The 6,000-nt window shown below is 38.5% G+C and overlaps 1 long non-coding RNA gene across 1 annotated transcript in view; it reads right to left on the bottom strand.

Annotated features, from left to right (window-relative positions):
- Positions 1-265: 265 nt before the first annotated feature.
- Positions 266-6,000, bottom strand: part of LOC109612909 (uncharacterized) — a 56,721-nt gene continuing 50,986 nt past the window's right edge. The window contains exon 3 of the long non-coding RNA XR_009342293.1: positions 266-694. This is a non-coding gene — a long non-coding RNA (uncharacterized LOC109612909). The remainder of the gene's footprint in view (positions 695-6,000) is intronic.

Here is a 6,000-nt window from a genome sequence, read left to right as displayed (position 1 = left end):
TTACCTACGTCACTGTTTCTTTTTTGTAGATTTTCTTTAAATATAGGGATGGTTTTTAAGGATATTTATTTTTTTTTTTTAAATTCTTAAACCCATCAATCATTGAATTTATATTTAGGGCTGTCATTTCATTGCCATTGAAAACGCATCAAACGGGATTTAATTTTTTGTTCCTAAACGAGGAAAATGGAAAATCAAAATTGTTAAGAATTTTCAAGTGGATGAAGGAAGGGTTGTAAAACGATTTGGGAGAATTAAAGGGTATGGTCGATTTCCTCGTATGACAATAAGAAATTTATGTAATTTTTTTGGTAGGAAAGCCTTAAGTTCTCCATGTGAAACAATAAGTATTGTACTGAATAAGATTTCAATAGAAGGATGGTGGTAAGAAGCTTAAGGGAGAGTTCGAATGGCGGTTATTATAAACATCCGCAAGATATGATTACTTTCGCCATTGTGGTAAGTTCTTGAGCTTAAGGAGACTCTCTATGATTCAATCAAAACTATGGGAAACGGTTACATCGCTCTTGAACCCTGGGACAAAGGGTGATAGTAATAGTAGTAGGGCACCGCGAAGAGTCCTACGTTTTCTAAGATATTTTCCCGCCGATGAGGTGTCATCACAGTTTACGATGTTGGGTGATGTTCCAAAGGTTATCCGTTGGTCCAGGATGGAATATCAATGACAAGAAAGCTGAAAAATAAAATCCGTTAAAAATTCTGTTAAAATCTTAAAAATACCGAATGTAGTCGTTATATTAGGGCGACGTATATATGGAGGTAAAGTCGCTAAGTCATCATAGTACCGAATATCGAGAGGTACCTTTATAAGTGGGCTATACGAAGACGTGGACCTGCTTACGAAATTTTTTATATAAGGCTGTAATATCCGTTACGAACTTCCAATACCAAATCTGAAACGATTCCGGTGAATAATGTACCTAAAATCATCAAAATACCAAAAATCGGGAGGTACCGTTATATGGGAGCTATGAGTATACGTGGACCAGTACAGACAATTTTCTGTCATAGGCGAACGAATGAAATTACGAACTTCAAATACCAAATTTGAAACAATTCGGGTAAATAATGTCGCTAAAATCATCGAAATACCGAATATCGGGAGGTAGCGTTGTACGGCGGCTATACGAAGACGTGGACTTACACAGACAATCTTCTGTTATAGGCTGTAGTATTCATAACGAACTTCAAATATTAAATCTGAAATAATTCCGGGGAAAAATGTCGCTAAAATCTTCAAAGTACCCAATATCGGGAGGTACGTTATTTGGGGGCTATACGAAAACGTGGACCTACATGGCCCATTTTCAATACCAAAAGTCCTACAGACATAATATACGTTTGAGTAAAATGTGATCAACTTAATTCATTTCGCTCGGAAGCTAGAGTGATTTCCACAGACGAACAGACAGATAGACGGACGAACATCGCTAAAACGACCTAGAATTTTATGCTGATCAAAAATATATCTAATGTGTGGGGTAAAATGTATATTTCGAGGTGTTACCAACGGAATGACAAACTTAATATACCCTCCATACTATGGTGGAGGGTATAAAAATGAGCATAAAGGCCGATTACGCTTTTTTGGCAGCTTTAATGGTTTTTCATATTTTACTCCTTCACATCATGAGAGGAACCTATCCAGTTGCCGATCATCATATCAAAGCCCTTCAGATATCAAGCCCTTTTCATACCTTATGGTCTGCGGATATGAAACCAAGCTGAATGTGGAGGGACAATAAATAGCAACCACGAATTTCCCAAGATTCCATAGGGTCACATTCAAATGATGCCAGGCTGTCGATGCAATACTATCTTGAGTATATACGACCTCAAAGTGGTTTCTATAGTCGGGCTCAAGGAGGTCTCTATAGCTATCCCATTCACCCACTGGTGCATAGGCAACTTTCGCATGCAGGCATGAAAGGAACGACGTTTATGATCTACAGAGATATATGTATAGAGGAATAGGGGAGAATCTGTAAATCGGAACCTCTCAAGCAGGACTCAATAAAATTCACCCTGACGCTGTCTTAGAAGTTATAGAGGAATACAAAGTCAACACCATCCCCAAAGATCATCCGCCATCCATGGCAATCACCAAAAACGAGAGCTGTCCCACTTCAATTCGTATCGGGTCCGTATTGATAGCAATGCTCAAACCAGCTGCCCAGGCTGCAACAATAAAGAATTTGATTAGATCTCTCCGAAAAGAGTGAAATCCACTATGCGATATGTTCAGCTATCGAGCTATTTTTCGTCCACTGCGACGCGTTGCTTCGATCAAGTCGCTTCTTTACTTTCACCATTTCCTTCTTACCATTTCTGCTGATGTTGCTGTTTTCTTCGGTCCATTTCCTTGGCGTCTGGCTACGCTGATAGTATCACGGTAACGAGCGATGGTTTATTCACATTTAAATGCTGGAGTGCTCTAACGATAGCCTCTTGTGGTTTTCCTGCCAAATATAAAGAAGTCACACTATCACGCTTGAATTCCATCACGAATACCTTTTTTCGTGGAAAATTCTCACCGAAATGCTTTTGTACGCTTGTAAACAATATAATGAGCTGTCACTGGAATAATTTTAATAGCTGTCGGACGAGCGGACAAGTGGCTTAGAAATGACAGCAGTCTGAAGTTGGTTGCAGTGTTTTTATCTCACCCTATATGTGCGCTATAGGAAAACGTGGAAGTAAATATTCAATGTTCTGCCACCGGGCTACAACCCATTATGAACTGCAAGTACCAATTTTTATCAAAATATCGAATATCGGGAGGTACTGTAATATGGGGTTGTACAACAAGGTGGACCTATACATACAATGTTTCGCCACTCGGGCTAGAACCTATTATGACCCACAAATACCAATTTTTAGACAAATTCTTTGGAAAATGTGGTAGAAATTATCAAAATACTAAATATCGGGTGGTAACGTTATATGGGGCTATATATACAATGTTTCGCCACCGGAGCTAGAACTCATTATCCGTGAACAAAATGTTGCAAAAATCATCAAAATTCCGAATACGGGAGGTTCCGGAGGAACGTTTTGGAGTAGCCTCCAAATATTCCACAACGTTCGCCGCACGAACTAGAACCCATTATGACCTACAAATATCCATTTTTACACAAATACGTGGAAGAATGTTATATGGGCACTATACCAAAACGTGGTCCGATATATCTCATTTTCAATACTATCCTAGGCGGAATACAAATTGTTCTGCTAAATTTTGACGCTCTACGTCAAATCTTAGTCTTATTTAAACTTAGGATATACATGTCATTAGACATATCTGGTGGTTAGGTAAACAACGGCTCAACATTTCTTTTATCCCGTAAATGTTTTTTTTACTGATTTTATATTTTAAAATATACCGCATTTCATTAAAGCAAAAAAGCATTAAATTGTTGTTTCTATTGTTGCAAAGACATGAAAAAGTCATCGGATATATATCACACCTGCCCAAGTAAATATGTATAAACATACACATGTGTGTTTAGGTTTAAATATGTGTGCGTGTGTGGGTGTGCGATGTTGTTATGTTAACGAAGTAGCTATCCTTTGGCAGCGTTTTTAGCATCATTAAAGCCAAATTTTGACAGATGGCAGCTGATGAAACAATGCTAGCAGCACGACATTTAACCAAAAAGCCGGGAAATATTTATATGGACAATGATGTATACATACATCTACAAAGGTATATGCATAAAATGTATATTTAAATACATTCATACATGTGTAAGAGAACATATAGATAACGGGGATTAATTCTACAGTGGTTTTGTTGGAAAATAAAGTTTTAAGCGATGGCTTCGAACGGTCTCTAACAATGATGATCTTATCTATGTCGGTTTGTATTCAATTATAAGTGCACTTTAAATAATGAATTTTCGTGATCTTGTACAGGTTGACGTAGAGTTTCTTCTCAACATTTTTAGACCCTCAGTCATACAGAGGGTATATATCATTTGATACGGCAAAAAGGTGCCTAGTCGAAACAACGTTTTTAGATCCTAAGTCAAATCCGTTTCAGAGCATTTGGAGTCGATCTAGCGATGTCCGTCCGTCTGTCTGTCTGTCTGGCTGGTGCGTACGATAACCCTCGAAGGGAGTATCCGATTTGGTCCAAACTTGGTAAATCGTAATATTTTTGTCAAACTTAGATGGAGTTCGGAGATGGGCAATATCGGTCAACTCCTTTTGGTACCTCCACCACAAAACGTCGACATTTTCAAAAAATAATTTTTTTGCACAGAAAGAGAAAGGATAAGTCGATTTTGCTCCAACCTTGCAAATCTTAATATTTGCGTCAGTGCTAAGTCAGGTGTGAAAATGGACAATATCGGTCCACTCCATCAAGTACCTCCCCCACAAGTGGTCAAAATTTTGAATAATTACAACTCTCATAAAATGTTATGTAAGAGTCTAATTTCACACATCCCAATATTTATATTAACCCAAGGTCTGGTGTTGAGATGGAATATATCGGTACACTCCCTCTGGTATCCTCCCACACAAATGGTCGAAATTTTCAAAAAAATATATATATTTTTGCACAGAAAGAGAAATGATAATCCGAGTTTGCTCCAAATTTGCAAATCCTAATATTTACGTCAGTGCTAGGTCTGGTACGTAAATGGACAATATAGGACCACTCCTTCTGGAACCTCCCCCACAAAAGGTCAAAATTTTGAATATCTATTAAGCTTATAAAACGCGAAATAGACATCCGATTTCATTCAAGATTTGGTATATCGCAATATTTCTATCAAAACTGCATAAGGGGTTAGAAATTTGAATAATCATAACAAGTCAAAATATTTTTAATAATCGAGCATTAGCTGGGGGCATACAGCTGTCAGCAAAACCGACCGATACCTTTTTACTTGTCATGTGAGACTTTGTGGAAGTTACAATTATTGTTCTAAAAACCGTCTAATATATTTCCAGCTAAAGGGTAAGGTGTTCGGAAAATACTAACCGGTACTAAATTTGGTTACATTGGTATAGCGTTAGTATTTTGATGTATTAATGTCGAGGTAGTAGTAAGGAGGATGATTTGAAAATACAGGGTGAGATAAAAAAACTGCAACAAGTCAAACTCCATAAATTTTACATTTTTTTAATTTTTCTGAATGAAAGCAAAAAAGGTCGGAAATAGCATTAAATTTTAGAATACGTTTAAATTTGTTCGAATTGGTCAACTTTGGCACGAATTATGGCCTTCAAACGGCCAATGAAACCGTCACACGATGCCCGAATGTTGCTCTGCGGTATTTTAATCCGTTTCCGGTGAAGCGCTTGAGGTGATCGACACTTTGGTATTTTTAAGTTCCATCTTTGCTTTTCACAATATTCCAAACACAATAGTCCAACGGATTGGTATCCGGAGATTTTTGTGACCATTGTGCGCAGGAAACTCATTTTGTAACCATTCTTGGGTGGCGTGTGATGAGTGCGATGGCGCTGAGTCCTGTTGGAATGGCCAAGGTTTGCGCCCAAAATGTTTGCGTGCCCAACCAAGGCTTTAATACACCCTCCAGAATATTTGCGCGATAATATTTGGCATTTATTCTGATGCCACGGTCGATTATACGAGCGGAGAGCTACCATCGGCTGTTATGGCGGCCCACACCATCACCATAGCCGGCGCTTGAGTTGTGGTGGCCAACCGAAGGTGCACATTTTCAGCTGAACTCTTTGGCAAGCAAACACGATCATTTTGTTTGTTTACAAACTGCTGGACAACGGAGAACACCAAATTTGATAGTTGGACTATTGCGATATGTTCAGCTATCGACCCATTTTTCGGCCACTGCGATGCGGGTTTTGATCAAGTCGCTTCTTTACTTTTCGAACCATTTCTGCTGATGTTGCTGTTTTCTTCCTTCCATTTCCTTGGCAGGGGGCTACGCTACCAGTATCACGGTAACTAGCGATGGTACGAGACACAAAAGATTTATTCACATT

This window comes from Musca domestica, unplaced genomic scaffold, assembly GCF_030504385.1.
Source record: "Musca domestica strain aabys unplaced genomic scaffold, Musca_domestica.polishedcontigs.V.1.1 22, whole genome shotgun sequence".
In the NCBI taxonomy this organism is placed as follows: Eukaryota; Metazoa; Arthropoda; class Insecta; order Diptera; family Muscidae; genus Musca; species Musca domestica.
This window is presented reverse-complemented; position numbering and strand designations above follow the sequence as displayed.